The 21244-nt window shown below is 43.9% G+C and overlaps 1 long non-coding RNA gene across 1 annotated transcript; it reads right to left on the bottom strand.

Annotated features, from left to right (window-relative positions):
* Positions 1-1258: 1258 nt before the first annotated feature.
* LOC130285426 (uncharacterized) lies at positions 1259-20271 on the bottom strand. The gene is made up of 3 exons (XR_008847324.1): positions 19921-20271; positions 2628-2759; positions 1259-1418 (listed from the first exon to the last, which is right to left on the bottom strand). It is a non-coding gene; the product is annotated as an uncharacterized LOC130285426 (long non-coding RNA).
* Positions 20272-21244: the final 973 nt, after the last annotated feature.

Below are 21244 nucleotides of genomic sequence, written 5' to 3'. Positions count from 1 at the left end.
TGAGGATCCGCGCACGATTCCATGTGGGTGAGCTGGACTTTCCTTTACTTTCTAGCACACTCAGCTCCATGCTGAGAGCTGTAGTACCTGCATTTATAGACAGATTGCAACAGGTGTCAGAAGTGACACTCACTGCAATCTGTCTATTAATGCAGGTACTACAGCTCACAGCATAGAGCTGAGTGTGCTCCCTGTTGGGAGCAGTAGCACCTGGAGTTAAGGACAGATTATAGCGGGTGTCACTCCTGACACCCACTGGGATTGTCCTGTATAATGTATAGATGTGGGGCACGGCCGCTCTTCTTTGGTCCCCTGCACTGCCATATATATATATATATATATATATATATATAAGCTAACAATGGTGGAGCAGCACTCCCAGTAAAGAAGAAGAAGTGGGTGAATGCAGACACAAGCCTGGTCTCAGGCACTGTAGGCAATGTAGAAAGTAATGCTGCAGCACTCCAGCGTATATGGTGAAAAAATATAGTTTATTCCATCCAGACAGGTGCAACGTTTCGGTCGCCAACTGCGGCCATTTTCAAGCATGTATATATATACCTATTATTCATATTATTCCCTCAGAGAGTTGTGATTGGCTGGAACCATTTGGCCAATCATAGCTCTCTGCGGGAAATATGAATCTGTGATGTGAAGATCGCAGAACATAGTGCAGGATCGCGCAGAAGAGCAGCCGGCCGCCCGCATCTATGCATTATATAGGAGGATCGCAACGGGTGTCAGTACCGGGGCGATCTGTTTATTAGTACAGGTAGTAGTACTACCTAAAAAAAATGTAAAGTTAAAACACACACACACTTTATTAAACACATTGTTAAAATACATAACTAATAAAAAGTTTAACAAAATGAATTCTAAAACATATATTATTTTTACATTTAAATGGCTCCTTTCTACATTTTTATTATTGTTGGCTACATTTTTAGGTCCCTGCCACCTGCATCAATTGGTCCCTGTTTAAAAATTAATAAAAATTTTGTTATAGAAAATAAAAATTTTGTTAAATAATTTTTTTTACTGCAAAAACTCAGTGGAATCTTAGCCTTAGAGTAAAAAAACTAAACTGAGTGAATGAAGAAATTCGTTATTTCGAATCGAGTAGAAATTCGGATTCGGTCAGAATCACATTTTTAAGGAAATTTGGAACAAATTCAGATTCGTCTGATTTCATTTGCTCATCTCTAATTACGGAAAACTCCTTTTACATGTTTATTTTATTTTTTTTGTCCCGATCAGATTGTTCAGTGATGGGTTAAGGTCTCCACAGGGGTCTGGGATAAGTGGGTCGTTCTGCTGGGGTCTCGGTGAATCTGCTTAGCAGATGTGCCAGATAAACCTCTCAATGATCCATCTTGTCAGCAGCGCTGTCTTCAGACTTGCTAAATGCTTTCTCTCCTCTGCAGAGAATAGGAGGGAGTTCACTTGTCAGTCATGGACGTCTCATTATGTTATATGTCTGTGGGGGAAGGGGGGGCAGATCTATTATTGATATCGCCTTATGATCACCTAATGATTGATCGCACAGGGATGTGCCTGACAGCCAGAACATGGTCGCAACTGATAGGAAAGGTCCAACCATTTAGCTCGCTTGACCAGCTGTGTTCTCCATCCATGTCGACGTTCTCTGCTCACGAAAAATACATTTACAAGAGGCTCATCCAGCCATTATGGCAGATCTTCGCCCGGCTGGTGTGTGTAGGGTGGCAGGTTGGCTTCTATGGTAGAGTTGTTACCTGTTATAGAGATCCATACTAGGGATCGACCGATATTGATTTTTTTAGAGCCAATACCGATAATCTGTGACCTTTCAGGCCGATAGCCAATAACTTATACCGATATTCCGGTATAAGCTATGGGCTATTTACCCCCGGCCCCGCAGAAGCCGCTGCAGATTAATGATTTAAAGTGGGCGCTTTAAATCAATGAACTGCAGTGGCTTTTGCGGGGCCAGAGACCGCCGACGCCGGACGCTTCTCTCCCCCTGCCGGTCCTGGGGTCCTCCCTAGTCCAACCACCACCGCCGCTGCCCCATTGCCTCCCCCATCCCCGGTTTTATAATTACCTGTTCCCGGGGTCCACGCTACTTGTGGCTCTGGCGGCGCAGCATGCAGTACTCCGCAGGAGCCAGAAGTAGCGCGGACCCCAGGCCCCGGGAACAGGTAATTATAAAACCGGGGATGGGGGTGGCAATGGGGCAGCGGCGGCGGTATCTGGCCGGGACATTATCGGCATATCGGCAAGGTAATTGCCGATACCGATAATGTCCAAAATTGTGAATATCGGCCGATAATATCGGCCAAACCGATAATCGGTCGATCCCTAATCCATACCATCTAGTCTATGTAGGATGCAGAGGACAGTATAGGGAGCAGTGTCAGACACAAAATAGGGGACAGCATAGGGGTAGGGTTGGGTTCCACATAGGGGTAGGGTACAGTATGGAGTAAAATAGGGTACATTATAGGGGTAGTTTAGGGTACAATTTAGAGAAAAATAGGGTACAGTATAGGGGTGGTGTAGGAATAGTATAGATTTGTATAGGATAGATTTGTAGTACAAACAATGTATGCACTGATGTAGAATATATTGGCACCGTAAGGTTGTACCATAGTGGATGGCTATGTGGCTGCTAAGGGGCCCTTGGAGAGAGGGGAGACCCATCCTGGTTTGTCCCATTTCTTTCTCAGCTGGTGAAAACTCCTCTCTCCAATTAATGGATGTTGGTAATGACCAATGGGCTATGGGAAGTAATGGGGGAAAAACACAAGACCTTTCATCCTGGGGGAAAAAAATCAGAGGCCATGGGGATCCTTTTCTTCTATATATACTACAGTTGCACTGTATAAAAGTCCATGAATTATTGATATGAACAACAGATGTGGCAGCAATGGAGTTGAGATCCTTATATAATGTAGAGGAAAGTTGGCTGACCCTGCTGATTTATGATTTTGGTGGGATCGACCGACTCTTATTTGACAGATGATGTTGGAGGACAAATGGATTAGGCATGCTGACTTTGGTTTTCTGGGAGATAAGCATCGCCCGTGATGTCTCGTTTCGGCTAACCTCCCCTATTCACAAGACATGGCTGTTCAGTCAAGTTGAAATTTCATGTGTATGAGGTGAATGTGGGAACGTTATGCTGGTAGATATTGAAGGTGTATGGGGTGAATGTAAGAGTGGTCTGCTGACAGTTATTTAAAGGGGTATTCCGGGCAAAAACATTTTATCCCTATCCAAAGGATAAGGGATAACATGTCTGATCTGGGGCCTGCTGCTGGGACCCCCGTGATCTCCCTGCAGCACCCGCATTCTATGCGGGTGCTGAATCTCCAGTTTTGAAAACCTCCAGTTTTCCGGGACTGGGGACGTGACATCACATCACGCCCCCTCCATTCATGTCTATGGGAGGGGGCGTGACGGCCGTCTTGCCCCTTCCCATAGACATGAATGGAGGGGGCGTGGCGTGACGTCACGTCCCCAGTACCGGAAACTCGGCCGTCACGCCCCCTCCCATAGACATGAATGGAGGGGGCGTGGCGTGATGTCACATCCCCAGTCCCGGAAACTCGGCCGTCACGCCCCCTCCCATAGACATGAATGGAGGGGGCGTGGCGTGATGTCACGTCCCCAGTCCCGGACACCCGAGCTTTCTGAAACTGGAGATTCAGCACCCGCATAGAATGCAGGTGCTGCAGGGAGATCGTGGGGGGTCTCAGCAGCAGGCCCCCCGTGATCAGACAAGCTGTCCCCTATCCTTTGGATAGGGGGATAAAATGTTTTTGCCCTGAATACCCATTTAAGTTGTATGGGCACGTTTAGTGTCCAAACTATAGAGGGGTCATCCTATCTGGATTAACAAGCAGCAAAGTTCTATAAAAACCCATGGTCTGTCACACCAAAGGATGAATCCTCAGAAGTTTTAGTGGCAGAATTAGTAGTAAAGTCTCTAAATCTGCTGGATCGTTACTTCCTCCTGAGTTTATTCTTATCTCTGTAAAAGTATAAAAAGTAACGCAATCTTTGAGAACAAAAGAAATAGGAGATTTTCTGCGAGTCACAATGATAAACTGGTGAGACAGGAATGTCCTCGGTTCTCACAGCCATTGCGGCGTCATCACCTGATCTATCAATCCAAGTGTCAATTATCACAGGGAAAGTGCGACTCAAAAATGTGGAAACAAGTGTGGAAATATTCAGTGGGGCTGTCCCCAGGACGACTCGTCTCATGTGCTCACAGGTAAAAGGTGCAGTCATTGCTTGACTAACAAATCCCCAAAGTCTCCATCTTCTCACTGTCAGTTGGTCTCTGGATAGCATCAACTAACCCTCCCGCGCTGTTAGACACTTGTTGGCACACTTTATCACACAAGCTGTCAGTGGTGGTCACAAGACTGGTGACGCTCCTGTCTGCACAAGATGATACAGTGACCCCCCCCCCCCCCCCCCCGACCTACGATGGCCCCGACATACGATAATTTCATCATGTGATGGCCTCTCAGAGGCCATCGCATATTGAAGGCAGCATCAACATACGATGCTTTTGTATGTTGGGGCCATCGCATAAATGGCTATCCGGCAGCGCAGACTGCTTCAGCTGCCACAGGATAGCCGTTTACGTGCCCCGTGTGGTCCGGTGATGGTCACTCACCTGTCCTAGGGATCCCCTGCATCCTGGCGCTCTCCTTCGTCGCCGCGCACGCCATCCTTTCATCCAATAGGAGCGGCGTGCGTAGTGACGTGATGGCGGCGACAGAGAGCGAGGATCCCGGGGAAGCAGAGACGTCCGGAGCGTCGGGGACGCGGGTGACAGCGATGGAGGGCGACATCCAGGGCAGCGGTGAAGAGTGGTGACGGTCCGGAGCGGCGGGGACAGGTGAGTATAACTTCCTGTTCTTTCCATTGCACGGATCCCTCAACATACGAGGGTTTCAACAAACGATGGTTCATTTGGAACGGATTACCATCGTATGTTGAGGGACCACTGTACTACTTCTCGAGCAAGAAGTCCGTGATGCTTCTTCTGATACAAGGCGCTGGTGGTCCTCCATTTGGTATGAGACGCCCTTCTGACATGCGATTCCAGGGGTGCGCCTTTGCTCCCAAGACTTTAATAGGGATCAGTCATTATTATTCCACTTGTGAAGTCCCAGAATTGAAGGACAATGCCAGTGTGAGGTGTGACGTTAAAGGGTTTTATCATCTACCATGTTTAAGTAGAATAGAAAAACTTGGGGCACTCACCGAGGAGTAAAAAATGCTTCCTTTATGTCACCTTGTCAAAATGAGAACATAAGAGACATTGGGCACCAGCCATATTTCACTAAAGCGCACACAGCATTTTGGTATGTTTTAGAAAACGTCCGTTTTGAATATCTCAAGGGTATGTTCACACGTACAGGATATACAGGGTAGCAAGATCAGCAGCACAAAATATTCAGCAAAAATAAGCAGCACATCCTGCATGTGTAAACGTACCCAGAAAAAACCTTCAGAAAAGACATTGGAAGAAAATGCTAAAAAGTAAAAAAAAATTAACTCCTATAATACCTGTTCTATATGGTCAGTTTAACAACGGACATCAATGGACCCTGGGAGATGTTATTGCTTTTAATGGGATATGTCGGGGTATTCTCTGCTTGCAGGGTTTTGTTTCTGTTCGTCAGATTCTGCAAAGTAACCGTTACTTGTGACAGAGCTCCCTAAATGGAGATTCAAGTACAGTATTAACGTAGCCTAACAGGGGTCCTTACACAGCTTTCCTAGACTCCTGAATTGCATTTAGGAGTAGTAGTAGATAGTATAGAATAACATGAAAGTTTATACAGGATATTTGTTGATAAGTTTGTGCCCCCTTTGTGCCCTTATGATAACATTTCTAGGAGATCAAAAGAAATGTCTGTCTCCTCAGTTCTTTCTGGTATATGTCATAGAAGTCCTCATTCAGGATGAAGGTCCTGCTGTCTGGCGAATAGCTTAGGTTATACAGCCAAGACATTTATAGAGAAAAAAGCATCCAGTGACTTCTAGAAAACTGTCCTGGAGATGGAATCTGGATCTGCTTCAACCTATGACTGACCAAGTAATTGACCAGGTGCCCATAATGGCCAAGGCTAGGCAGATCTGAAATTGGGAAAGCCATAACTCCTGTACCACCCCCCCCCCCCCCCCAAGTCTGACATTAAACCTGTACATGTGAACACACCCATAATGTTAGGTTATAGCCTTATCATATCAGGGGAGAGCAAAGCACTGCAAGCGTCAGGTGGTAACTATTAGTCAGTAGTGTTGAGGTCAAGAGTCATGGCCCCTTGTTGGACACCAGGAAGAGGTTGTGACCCAGGAACAGGTTAATAAAGTGGAAGACAAGTGCAAAGAATGGGGCTGGACATGTGGGCACTAAAACTGTTCTGAAAGGCTTAGGTGCTGGAAGTGTTTGTGGCCTCTTGTGTCAAGAAATGTTCCCCATTGGCCTAGTGACCACGTAACCGAGGTGAAGCCTGAACCCTGTGTTCATAGCGTCTCCTGTAGCTCAGTCCTCCTCCATCTTTGCCTCATTGTTCTCCTATATGTTAGGCTACGTTCACACACCGTATTTGAGCCTCTTTTTTTTTTCTTTTGTTTCAAAAATCTATGTTTATAGAAAGTTATTCAAGGTTTACAATTAACCCCTTAACGACAATGGATGTAAATGTACGTCATGGTGCCGTGGTACTTAACGCACCATCACGTACATTTATGCTCCACCATGACCGCGAGCATCGGACCAGTGTTCGTGTCATGCGCGGCAGGTCCCGGCTGCTATCAGCAGCCAAGGACCCGCCAGTAATGGTGGACATCCGTGATCGCTCAGATGCATCTGCGGCAGTGCGGTACTTTAACTGGATGATTGGATTGCCCGCTGCACTGCTACGTAATCTGATCATCCATAATGGCAGACGGAGGTCCCCTTACCTGCCCCCATCCGTCTCCTGGGGTCTTCTGTTCTGGTCTGAGATCGAGCAGACCAGAGCAGAAGATGACCGATAACACTGATCAGTGCTATGCCCTATGCATAGCACTGAACAGTATTAGCAATCAAATGATTGCTACAAATAGTTCCCTATAAGGACTATTAAAGTGTAAAAAAAAGTAAAAAATTAAAATAAAAAAAAATAAAAGGTAGAAAATGTGAAAAATCCTCTCCCCCCAGTAAAAACTTAAATCATCCGTTTTTCCCATTTTACCCCCAAAAAAGCATTAAAAAAAATCATAAACATATTTGGTATCGCCGCATGCGTAAAAGTCTTAACTATCAAGATATATTAATTATCCCATACGGTGAACGGCGTAAACGTAAAAAAAAACAAATTTAAAAGTCCAAAATTGCTGCTATTTTGTCACATTTTATTCCCCCCAAAAAATTAAAACCTAAGCAAAAGTGGTACCAATAAAAACTACAGATCACGGTGCAAAAAATGAGCCCTCATACCACCCCATATATGGAAAAATTTTAAAGTTATAGGTGGTCAAAATAAAGCAATTTCAAACATAATAATTTTGTTAAAATAGTTTGAGATTTTTTTTAAGCGGTACAATTATAGAAAAGCCTATAACATGGGTTTCATTTTAATCGTATTGACCCACAGAATAAAGAAAACTTCATTTTTACCATAAAGTGTACAGCGTGAAAACAAAACCTTCCAAAATTTGCTAAATTGCGGTTTTCTTTTCAATTTTCCCACATAAATAATATTTTTTGGGTTGCGACGTACATTTTATGGTAAAGTAAGTGATGTCATTACAAAGTAAAATTGGTGATGCAAAAAACAAGCCCTCATATGGGTCTGTGGATGGAAATACAGTGACCCCCCCGACTTACGATGGGCCCGACATACGATCATTTCAAGATATGATGGCCTCTCAGAGTCCATCGCAGAATCAACATATGATGCTTTTGTATGTCGGGGCCATCACATAAACGGCTATCCGGCAGCGCAGACTGCTTCATCTGCCACCGGATAGCCATTTACGGTGCCCCGTGTGGTCCACTGACGATCACTTACCTGTCCTCGGGGCTCCGGCGCGTCCTCTTCGGGATCCCCTGCATCGTCGGCGCTCTCTATCGTTGTCATCACGTCGCTGCGCACGCCGTCCTGTCATCCAATTGGAGCGGCGTGCGTAGCGACGTGATGGCGGCGACGGAGAGCGAGGATGCCGGGGAAGCAGAGGCCTTGCCGGAGCGTCGGGGACGCGGTGACATCGATGGACGGCGACATCCTGGGCAGCGGTGACGGTCCGGAGCGGCGGGGACAGGTGAGTACAACTTCCTGTACCAGTGGTCTTCAACCTGCGGACCTCCAGATGTTGCAAAACTACAACTCCCAGCATGCCCGGACAGCCGTTGGCTGTCCGGGCATACTGGGTGTTGTAGTTTTGCAACATCTGGAGTTCCGCAGGTTGTAGACCATTGTCCTATACTTTACATTGCACGGATCCCTCAACATACGATGGTTTCACCAAACGATGGTCCATTTGGAACGGATTCCCGTCGTATGTTGAGGGACCACTGTATAAAAGAGTTAGGATTTTTAGGAAGCGAGGAGGAAAAAACGAAAATGCAAAAATAAAATTGGCCTGGTCCTTAAGGGGTTAAACAAGTGTAAGAAAAACACAAACAGAGCAACGGGAATACAAGGAAAATAAAAGAAGGGCATACAGGCAAATAATAAAACTGTCGAGGGGCATAAATCACACCTAAAACATGAGAGGATTATAAAAATGAAAATACGGCAAATCAACGCGCTACACGGAGACCTAAGAAGAGATCAAGAAGACGAGAGAAATTTGAGCCTCATTTTGAGGATATTCATAGCAGAACCTTTAGTCAAAAATAATGGCTATTTTAATTTGGGCCTAATATCCGTGGCGCGTACAGGCCAAAATACATGTCCAAAAACATGGCCAAAGAATTACCTATCCAAATTGCCTTTTTATGCTGTAAACAGCTGAAATTTGGATCAGGCAGCTTAATTTTAGCGCCAAAAAGTTTTGATGGTAAAAAGAATTTGTGATCATGTATTTTACTATTAAGTTAAATAGAACTAAATAATAATACGTTTATTTTTCCGTTTTTTTTTTTGACCATGGTTTCATATAACTGCTTGTTGTAAGATGATACGTGCAGCCGTTTGTGGTGACAGATCTGCTGTATCGACGTGAGGGGTGTATTTGTGATATGTTGTGTACTCGGTTATTAGTGTGTATTGGTGTGTTGTGTACTCATTAGTCACGTGTATTTGTGTGTATTGTTTGTAGTGTTATTAGTTTTGTGCGTTGGTGTGTTGTGTACTCATCATTTATGTGTGTTGGGGTATTGTGCACTCATTAGTCATAGTCAAGTGTATTTGTGTGTATTGTTTGTAGCGTTATTATTAGTTTTGTGTATTGGTGTGTTGTGTACTCATCATTTGTGTGTATTGTTGTGTTGTGCACTCGTCATAGTCAAGTGTTTCGGCGAGCTGTGCACTCATCGTTTGTGTGCAGTGGTGTATACTGTAATTATTCGTTTTTTGTACTGGTGACCATGTACACACCACTCGTGTGCAGTTGTGTTCTGATCAGTTGTGTGTATTCATTCTTCATGTGTTTAGTGTACGCATATCATCATGTGTATCGGTGTGTTGTGTACTCATCAGTGTATTTGTGTATTTTTTTGTCATGTGTGTTGTGTAGTCATCAGTTGTGTGTATCCGTGTGTTGTGTAGTCATCAGTTGTGTGTATCCGTGTGTTGTGTAGTCCTCAGTTGTGTGTATCTGTGTGTTGTGTAGTCATTAGTTGTGTGTATCCGTGTGTTGTGTAGTCATCAGTTGTGTGTATCCGTGTGTTGTGTAGTCATCAGTTGTGTGTATCCGTGTGTTGTGTAGTCATCAGTTGTGTGTATCCGTGTGTTGTGTAGTCATCAGTTGTGTGTATCCGTGTGTTGTGTAGTCATCAGTTGTGTATACTGCTTTGTTGTCTACAGATGAGTTGTGTCTGATGTGCTAATGTGTGGTCAGTTGTGTTGTGTAGTCATCAGTTGTGTGTATCCGTGTGTTGTGTAGTCATCAGTTGTGTGTATCCGTGTGTTGTGTAGTCATCAGTTGTGTATACTGCTTTGTTGTCTACAGATGAGTTGTGTTTTATGTGCCAATGTGTGGTCAGTTGTGTTGTGTAGTCATCAGTTGTGTGTATCCGTGTGTTGTGTAGTCATCAGTTGTGTATACTGCTTTGTTGTCTACAGATGAGTTGTGTTTTATGTGCCAATGTGTGGTCAGTTGTGTTGTGTATTAATCATGTGTAGGATAGATTATGCCCCCTGTATCCTGGTGCCTGAACGACTTTCATTAATTTGCTGAGGAATCTGCAGACCTTGCGTCCAGGTGTGAATTCCGCCGTTTAGATGCTTCATGCATCAATATGAGTCATGAGGGTGAAATATTCCCCTAAATGAGAGGGTTTCAGGTTGACCTCTGTGCTGAGCTCTGCTGCTCGACGTGTTTTCCACATTAACTCTGTCACATCTGAAGATTAAAAACTTCAAGAGGCGAAGCTGAGGAGATCTGTGTCTCTGAATACTCCAGATCGGGCTCCTGGAGGCTGCTGTCCAGACAATAAGGGGACAGAGAACAACGTACGGTGATATTTATTCGGCTCTCCATCTAACACATTCCTGGAAGTTTCTGCCACCCAACATTAGGAGATTGTGGACTGTATTCTGAGAAAGATCGACCTTCCCTGATGCAGCAGAGCCAGGAAGCCATGATCCTGTGCCGTGAAGCACAGTGCCGTGAAGTGCCGTGCCTTATATCACAGAGAACACATGTGGTGGACCAAACAAAACTTCTACACATATAATTGTGGTGTCCCAGTACCGCATTTCATACGGTACTTATCTATTTATGGGTCCCCATAGCCAGAGTCCCTAGGACATAGGGATCCCTGTAATCTAGTCTAGCCCTGGTCGCCTCTATCTTAACGTATAATTATTAATTTATGCATAGATAATATAAATAAGAAAGCAACAAGTAATGCCGCTCACCCCTTCAAACAAATCCGGAACACCTGCGCAAGGACACGCCGGTCCCGCCCTTGGCTGTGTGCAATAGTAGAAAGAAGAATTGTCCAGCGCTGGGTTTGCAGGTAAAAGCTTGCTTTTATTTAGAAAATCCGACAGAAACACCTAACCGAGGACAATGTCTGACGTGTTTCGCACCTGGGATCTTAATCAGTCTACGATTAAGCACCCAGGTGCGAAATGCGTCAGACATTGTCCTCTGTTAACTTTTACCTGCAAACCCAGTGCTGGACAATTCTTCTTGATACTATAAATAGTATAGTATAAATGTAAATAAATGGTTAATTACTTGTTTCCATGGTGTCGCAGGGCCTTCGGGTCATGTGATGCGTTCCAAGCCTCACTCTGGATGCGTTCCAGGCCTCACTTTGGTATCTCTAGCCTCGTTTTGGTTTTATAATGTATATAGATCCTGTGACGTAAGCAATCCCATCACACCATGTAAGGTGAATGGCAGACGTTCGGACCAATCAGATTCGCCACGCCCCCTGCCCATATAAGGGAGCGGCGGCCATGTTTCTCTTACCTTGTGGGCTGTCAAGCAAGCAAGACCTGTACAGCAGTAATCGCAGTGAGTTAGGCCCGAGCCTTGCGGCAACGGCTGAATAATTATAGAGTGTATCACCTTCCAAACACTCTGCAGCATCTCCGGACCTAATACCTCCCCTAAATCCGGACGGATCTGCAAATCTCTTCTAGCTCAAGGTCCGCAACTACTGCCAGTCGCTAAGTAACCAAGGGACTGTTTGCATTAGACTGTGACTGTACCGTGAATATTGCAAGCACTTCAGTAAATGTTGTTCAAGTTCAAATCTCCTTGTGGACCTTCAGTTATTTTATGCACCTATCGTTACTGGGAAGGGCGGCGATAGGCCGGAACACTGATTCAGCATACCAGCCCTCAGCCTGGCGTCACGAACTCTTCTAGGGTTAACATTAACCCCTTATATACCTATACCATACCACCACTACCATACACCCCCCAAGGGCTACCACATAATGGCTTGGATGAGGCCAAATCCACACTATGAGTTAACGCTTGGCTTTGTATTATTTACATGTGGAAAGGAACAACAGATTGTATTCATATGTGTAAGATACAAGTTGATGAAGAAATACATCAGTTTAGCTGTTTAATCAGGGTTGTGCTTTATTACATCATAAATATTCTGATCTCTACATACCTCCTCATACATCTCTGATACCTCCTCATACATCTCTGACCTCTGATACCCCTTCATACATCTCTGATACCCCTTCATACATCTCTGACCTCTGATACCCCTTCATACATCTCTGACCTAATCTGATACCTCCTCATACATCTCTGACCTAATCTGATACCTCCTCATACATCTCTGACCTAATCTGATACCTCCTCATACATCTCTGACCTCTGATACCCCTTCATACATCTCTGATACCCCTTCATACATCTCTGACCTCTGATACCCCTTCATACATCTCTGATACCCCTTCATACATCTCTGACCTCTGATACCCCTTCATACATCTCTGACCTAATCTGATACCTCCTCATACATCTCTGACCTAATCTGATACCTCCTCATACATCTCTGACCTCTGATACCTCCTCATACATCTCTGACCTAATCTGATACCTCCTCATACATCTCTGACCTAATCTGATACCTCCTCATACATCTCTGACCTAATCTGATGCCTCCTCATACATCTCTGACCTAATCTGATACCTCCTCATACATCTCTGACCTAATCTGATACCTCCTCATACATCTCTGACCTAATCTGATACCTCCTCATACATCTCTGACCTAATCTGATACCTCCTCATACATCTGTGACCTCTGATACCTCCTCATACATCTCTGACCTATGATACCTCCTCATACATCTCTGACCTCTAATACCTCCTCATACATCTCTGACCTCTAATACCTCCTCATACATCTCTGACCTCTGATACCTCCTCACATGTAAACTCTGCTCTACAACCTGTCCCCTCCGTACATCTCTAATCTCTGATACCTCCTCACATGTAATCTCTGCTCCACAACCTGTCCCCTCCATACATCTCTGACCTAATCTGATGCCTCCTCACATGTAATCTCTGCTCTACAACCTGTCCCCTCCATACATCTCTGACCTAATCTGATGCCTCCTTACATGTAATCTCTGCTCCACAACCTGTCCCCTCCGTACATCTCTGACCTCTGATACCTCCTCATACATCTCTGACCTCTGATACCTCCTTACATGTAATCTCTGCTCTACAACCTGTCCCCTCCGTACATCTCTGACCTCTGATACCTCCTCATACATCTCTGACCTCTGATACCTCCTCATACATCTCTGACCTCTGATACCTCCTCATATATCTCTGACCCCTGATACCTCCTCACATGTAATCTCTGCTCCACAACCTGTCCTCTCCATGTGGTGACCACGGGGTTTTGCAGTATGTAGCAGGGTCTGGTGGTATTAACCCTGGGGGCAAGATGTTGTTAACCCCTTAGTGTTTGTGACGCCAGGATGCAGTTGTTTCGTTATAATAACCACCAACATCCAGCCCAGAAACGGTATGCAATAAAGGAATGTCCACGGCAAGGGTTTTGCAATAACTGGAACTTTTACTTGGAATATTCAGGAAACAGTCTTTACAATAATGCAGTTTCCACAGAGGCAACCGGGACACAGGATACCTCGCAGGCTTGCTTGGACTTGTAGTTATGAGGATATATAGGCAGGCCACTGTACTACTAATATATTCCTTAGCTGAGTAGTAGTCACTGGAGAGATTTGTAACTCATGTTTTAGAAGTGGCTGCTGTTCCTTAGGCTTTGGCCTAGATGCAATTGTGCAGGAATTTATGCTCCTTTAGTGCGCAGGATGAGAAGCAGGAACTAAGAGATAAGAGCGTGAATCTGGAGACTACAGACCCTTATATACTAGGGGGCTGGACTAAACCCCATTGGTTGCTAGTGCCTGGGTTCCTATGCCCATGGAACTCTGGGTATATCACATGACAGTAGGTCACATGACCAAGGAAGGTCCTATACATTTTATACAAACTGTACAACTTTACACATATGAACAATAGATACACATAACGAATATACATTGCATTTATATGAGACAACAAGGGGGGAGCCCTGCAGGAGAGCCCAAGGGACCTAAAGGGACTCTTCCTGAGGGGACTTAAGGACGGTACAGGACTAGCTCCTGTACCGGGACACCACATCTATAAATCTCTGACCTAATCTGATACCTCATCACATGTAATCTCTGCTCCACAACCTGTCCCCTCCATACATCTCTGACCTAATCTGATACCTCCTTACATGAAATCTCTGCTCTACAACCTGTCCCCTCCATACATCTCTGACCTAATCTGATACCTCCTTACATGAAATCTCTGCTCTACAACCTGTCCCCTCCATACATCTCTGACCTAATCTGATACCTCCTTACATGTAATCTCTGCTCCACAACCTGTCCCCTCCATACATCTCTGACCTAATCTGATACCTCCTTACATGAAATCTCTGCTCTACAACCTGTCCCCTCCATACATCTCTGACCTAATCTGATACCTCCTTACATGTAATCTCTGCTCCACAACCTGTCCCCTCCATACATCTCTGACCTAATCTGATACCTCCTTACATGTAATCTCTGCTCCACAACCTGTCCCCTCCATACATCTCTGACCTAATCTGATACCTCCTTACATGTAATCTCTGCTCCACAACCTGTCCCCTCCATACATCTCTGACCTAATCTGATACCTCCTTACATGTCATCTCTGCTCCACAACCTGTCCTCTCCATACATCTCTGACCTAATCTGATACCTCATCACATGTAATCTCTGCTCCACAACCTGTCCCCTCCATACATCTCTGACCTAATCTGATACCTCCTTACATGTCATCTCTGCTCCACAACCTGTCCCCTCCATACATCTCTGACCTAATCTGATGCCTCCTTACATGTCATCTCTGCTCTACAACCTGTCCCCTCCATACATCTCTGACCTAATCTGATGCCTCCTTACATGTCATCTCTGCTCTACAACCTGTCCCCTCCATACATCTCTGACCTAATCTGATGCCTCCTTACATGTCATCTCTGCTCTACAACCTGTCCCCTCCATACATCTCTGACCTAATCTGATGCCTCCTTACATGTCATCTCTGCTCTACAACCTGTCCCCTCCATACATCTCTGACCTAATCTGATGCCTCCTTACATGTCATCTCTGCTCTACAACCTGTCCCCTCCATACATCTCTGACCTAATCTGATACCTCCTTACATGTAATCTCTGCTCTACAACCTGTCCCCTCCATACATCTCTGACCTAATCTGATACCTCCTTACATGTAATCTCTGCTCTACAACCTGTCCCCTCCATACATCTCTGACCTAATCTGATGCCTCCTTACATGTCATCTCTGCTCTACAACCTGTCCCCTCCATACATCTCTGACCTAATCTGATGCCTCCTTACATGTAATCTCTGCTCTACAACCTGTCCCCTCCATACATCTCTGATCTCTGATACCTCCTTACATGTCATCTCTGCTCTACAACCTGTCCCCTCCATACATCTCTGACCTAATCTGATGCCTCCTTACATGTAATCTCTGCTCTACAACCTGTCCCCTCCATACATCTCTGATCTCTGATACCTCCTTACATGTCATCTCTGCTCTACAACCTGTCCCCTCCATACATCTCTGACCTAATCTGATGCCTCCTTACATGTAATCTCTGCTCTACAACCTGTCCCCTCCATACATCTCTGATCTCTGATACCTCCTTACATGTAATCTCTGCTCTACAACCTGTCCCCTCCATACATCTCTGACCTAATCTGATGCCTCCTGACATGTCATCTCTGCTCCACAACCTGTCCCCTCCATACATCTCTGACCTAATCTGATGCCTCCTTACATGTAATCTCTGCTCTACAACCTGTCCCCTCCATACATCTCTGACCTGATTTTATTAGATGACGTTACATAATCTTGATTCTCACAGATTTCCTTTTGTACGGCGTCCATTTTAGGACATCATCAGTCGTCAGCCATAACTCTGTCCCGCATCAGGCGAAACGGCATCCCGCCTCCTCCCTTGGACCAATCGCTGTCAGCCGCAACTCCGTCCCCCGTCAGGTGAAACAGCGTCCCGCCTCCTCCCTCACACCAATCACCTATCTTGATTCTCACAGATTTCCTTTTGTACGGCGTCCATTTTAGGACATCGTCAGTCGTCAGCCATAACTCCATCCCGCATCAGGCGAAACGGCATCCCGCCTCCTCCCTTGGACCAATCGCTGTCAGCCACAACTCCCTCATCTGAAACTTTCTCGTCCAAAATTTCGTCATGCCTCAGACGATTCTCCTTTACACGAAACTTCCTGCCGCATAGCAGAGCCGACGCTGCACAGTATGTATAGCAGAATCGAAGCTGGGAAATTTGTACATGTACTACAGACACTACGTGTTCTACAGTGTCTGTATAGCAGAGCAGACACTGAATAGCGTGTACAGCAGAACCCGTAGAGCAGAGAGACGACACTGGCTCGGCTCTGCTACACGGCAGGAAGGTTTTTCTTCTGAGGGATGACGGAGTTTCATAGGAAGGAGTTGCGGCTGACGCCTGAAGGACATTGGCTCAAGGGAGGAGGCGGGACACTTTCGTCTGACACGGGACGGAGATACGACTGACGATGTCCTAAAATGGACACCGTACTTTTGTTCTCTCCTCTTTTCCGCTCCTCGCACAACTGAGTACCTCCCCAATACTCTGGAACTCACCTACAACACATCACACTCTCAGTCAACATCAAAACCTTTAAAAGCTGCCCAAAAACCTCTGTCTCAAGAAAAGCCTCATACCTAAAATGGGGCCACAATTGTTCCCACTAGTTTTGGGCAACTTTTTGAGATCTCAACCAGTCCAAAAATGGTTAACTATAGTCTCATAAAACACCTAAAATAATAAGTGACAAGGACTTAGTACAAGCCAAAATAGGTCTGTATCTTGGAACATGTTTTGAGAAGTAAACCAAAAATATATATATATTATTTTCAAAGAGCCTTTGTTGGACAATAGCTTTTGCTGTAGCACAACAAAATGGCTGAAAATCAGCCCAAATTTTTGTATTTATTATTTATTTAAAGGCCACAAATGACCTCAATTAAAAAAAAAAATAGGACGAAAATTTTAAAAACTACTAACATTTTGCCTTTATATTGGCTGTTGTTGGCTCAAAAAAAAAATCGAAAAACAGTGTGTGAACATAGCCTTATCCTTCTGCTGCTACATTAATAGATGAACAGCTTCTAATCTCCTCTGTATCTATTTATTTCACTAGTTCATTGTACTTGTTTATGACATATATAGATAGATATGAGATAAATAGGTGATAGATAGATATGAGATAGATAGATATGAGATAGATAGATATAAGATAGATATGAGATAGATAGATATAAGATAGATATGAGATAGATAGATATAAGATAGATATGAGATAGATAGATAGATAGATATGAGATAGATAGATATGAGATAGATAGATATGAGAGATAGATAGATAGATAGATAGATAGATAGATAGATATGAGATAAATAGGTGATAGATAGATATGAGATAGATAGATAGATATGAGATAGATAGATATAAGATAGATATGAGAGAGATAGATAGATAGATAGATAGATAGATAGATAGATAGATAGATAGATATGAGATAGATAGATAGATAGATAGAGAGATATGAGAGATAGATAGATAGATAGATATGAGAGATAGATAGATATGAGATAAATAGATATAAGATAGATATGAGATAGATAGATAGATATAAGATAGATATGAGATAGATAGATAGATAGATATGAGATAGATAGATATGAGATAAATAGATATGAGATAGATATGAGAGATATGAGATAGATAGATAGATATGAGAAATAGATGATAGATAGATATGAGATAGATAGATATGAGATAGATAGATAGATATGAGATAGATAGATATGAGATAGATAGATATGAGATAGATATGAGAGATATGAGATAGATAGATAGATATGAGAAATAGATGATAGATAGATATGAGATAGATAGATATGAGATAGATAGATATTAGATATGAGATAGATAGATATGAGATAGATAGATAATAACCAAGAACTAATATTTATAGCTGTGTTTTATATATATTTTTAAAATAAAAAATAGTTTTATGATAGGTATATGGGCAACTACTAGTTATTATGAAGGAATTTAGATGTATCTATAGCATTTCTAAGACAAGATAATGGATGTTTACATATATATATAATTATATTGATCTGTCATTAATGTTTAAATCATCATCATAAGACCCATATACCGGACTAATGTGAACAGGATGCGATGCGAGTGCCTCAATGATGTCAGTATATCAGGAATCTCCCGGGTTTTTCAAATGAGACTGTGTATATAACGAATCACGAGTGTATAATGACATATGACTTGAAAAAGAGAGCAGAGGCTCGCAAAACACGTCGATGTTTTAACAATAAAATTCGACCTTTTTTATTTTCCCTACGGTGTCCGCAGTTGATCTTTACCAAAGCGATGTGCACCCATACAGAACCTGGTCTTCTCTCTTTTTCCCCCGTTGCTCCGTCCAGTGGTGTCATGCTACTTGCTGATCCTTCCCAGTGGGGTAGGATCCGAGTCCGGGCAGCCACGCAATTGTTTCAATTGCTCTTAGCCCAACACCCTGTTGTCTATGGTAACGACACTAGGTAGCGCCTCTTTTTGTTCGCTCTTCTTTCCACATATCTCCATAGATAGATAGATATGAGATATATAGATAGATATTAAATAGAAACAGATCTGATATCAATCCATCTTTTATATGTACAGAGCACATAATAATAATAATAATCATGTCCATTGTCCATTTATCTGCTCAACAACTAGAAAAACCTCCAACAAAACTGCAGCAAAAACGAATTTCCAACCACATTGAAGCGCAGCGGAAATTTGTTGTTAGCAGAAGCCGGACTCTGTATTATTTCTGTTGTGACTATTTAATTTTTTTTTTTAATCACGACCCGGCAATTCCAGCAGCCTCTGAAAATTTGCGCAAATTCCTGACAATGCATCTGCGGTTTTCAATGAATAGCAGGATTCATTTTGCGCAATTTAATTTATTTCTTTTTATAAAAGGATTGGGTAAATTAATTTCCACAAGACACACAAAAAAAAAACTTATATTTTCAGTTCGATAAAAACGTATTTAACAGAAGCAACAAACAAAAGCCAAAACAGAACACTGATGAAAACTGAAGCAGGACATCAGATAGAAAGGTGTGGTCTCAAACGGTGGCCCTCCAGCTGTTGCAAAACTTCAACTCCCGGCATGCCGGGAGTTGAAGTTTTGCAACAGCTGGGGGGCCACAGTTTGAGACCACTGATATATAACGTGACCTCAGGCGAACGAAACCAATGACAAATTTATACAGGAAGATGTACGTGCGAACGGAAGTATCAAATAAAACTATTGAGGAATTTTATACTTTTACTTTTTGGGGGAGATTTATCAAAACCGGTCCAGAGGAACAGTTGCTGAGTTGCCCATAGCAACCAATCAGATCGCTGCTTTCAGTTTTCACAGGTCCTTTCAAAAGTGAAAGCAGCAATCTGATTGGTTGCTATGGGCAACTCAGCAACTTTTCCTCTGGACTGGTTTTGATAAATCTGCCCTTTTACCCCTCAGATGTGGATGTTTGATGTGAAATGCGCGCACTTACCTGTAACACGGCCTGACCTCTAACAAAGTCTGCACATTACAGTCAAATTAACTTGTCTCGGAAAGCGGGTGGAATCCGAGCGTAAGCACAATTCTGCTGAAAGCAATAATTATCATAGATGGCTGTCAGGGCCGCGCATTATCCAAAGGAAGGTGGGGAATTTCCACTGTCACAAAAATACTGAAATATCAGCTACTGCTGTCAAATAAAATCCAGACGAATAACTTATTGTGTCTCATTCTGGCTGATAGGAAGATTTAGAGATCTCCGGGCGGCGTATTAACCTCTTCTGTCTGATCGATGCTCCCCAAGAATGATCATTGCCGACGATCTTCTGCGGGAAGAAGGGTAACGGCATGAAGTGCGAGTCTGGTGACCAGAAACGTGGACGCGACTATGGGCTGAGGCAGTTTAGTGTTGTTTCTTTCCTGCAATGAGACTAGTTTGACTAGGGGGGACATTTATCATTGCTGCTTTTTTTTTTTGCGTAGATTTGTCTCACATTTGGCGCAGCGCTGCACTTCAGTCTTGTTTTTTTTTTTTGAGCCTTTTTGGTTTACACTTTAAAGAAGAAAAAAAAGTGTGTAAAGCTCAGCTGTTAAAGGGGTATGCCGGCCCTAAGATATCTTATCCCCTACCCAAAAGATAGGGGATAAGATGTCTGACTGCGGGGGTCCCGCCGCTGGGGACCCCCGCAATCTTGCATTCGGCACCCACCTCTTTTAGCTGTATGCCGCACAAACTGCCGGGTGCCGAACACGGGCCGGAGTATTGTGACGTCGCGACTCGGCCCCCGTGTGACGTCACCACCCGCCCCTGCTATGCAAGTCTATGGGAGGGGGCGGCACGCCCCCTCCCATAGACTTGCATAGCAGGGGCGGGGCATGATGTCGCACGGGGGCAGAGTCGTGCTGTCACGACGTGGCTTGCACCCGGCAGTTTTTGAGCTGGCAGCACTCAAAGAGGTGGGTGCCGAATGCATGATTGCGGGGGTCCCCAGCGGCGGGACCCCCGTGGTCATACATCTTATCACCTATCCTTTGGATAGGGGATAAGATGTCTTATGGCCAGAGTACCCCTTGAAAGTTAGTCTTAGGTAGTGGTAATGACTTTATCAATTAGACTTTTTGTGAAAAGGCGCAAAACTCACCAAAAAGTCTCTAAAATACATCGGGCTTGGCGTAGCTTTTTTGGTGTAAGTGAAGAGTGAAATTTCAGAAAATGTGGATCTGCACAAATTTTATCAAATGCCCTGAGACCATTTTATAAATTTGATGCTCCAACACATTACCAGCACACACAAAAAAAGAAAAAATGCTTTATT

This window comes from Hyla sarda, chromosome 8, assembly GCF_029499605.1.
Source record: "Hyla sarda isolate aHylSar1 chromosome 8, aHylSar1.hap1, whole genome shotgun sequence".
Lineage (NCBI taxonomy): Eukaryota > Metazoa > Chordata > Amphibia > Anura > Hylidae > Hyla > Hyla sarda.
This window is presented reverse-complemented; position numbering and strand designations above follow the sequence as displayed.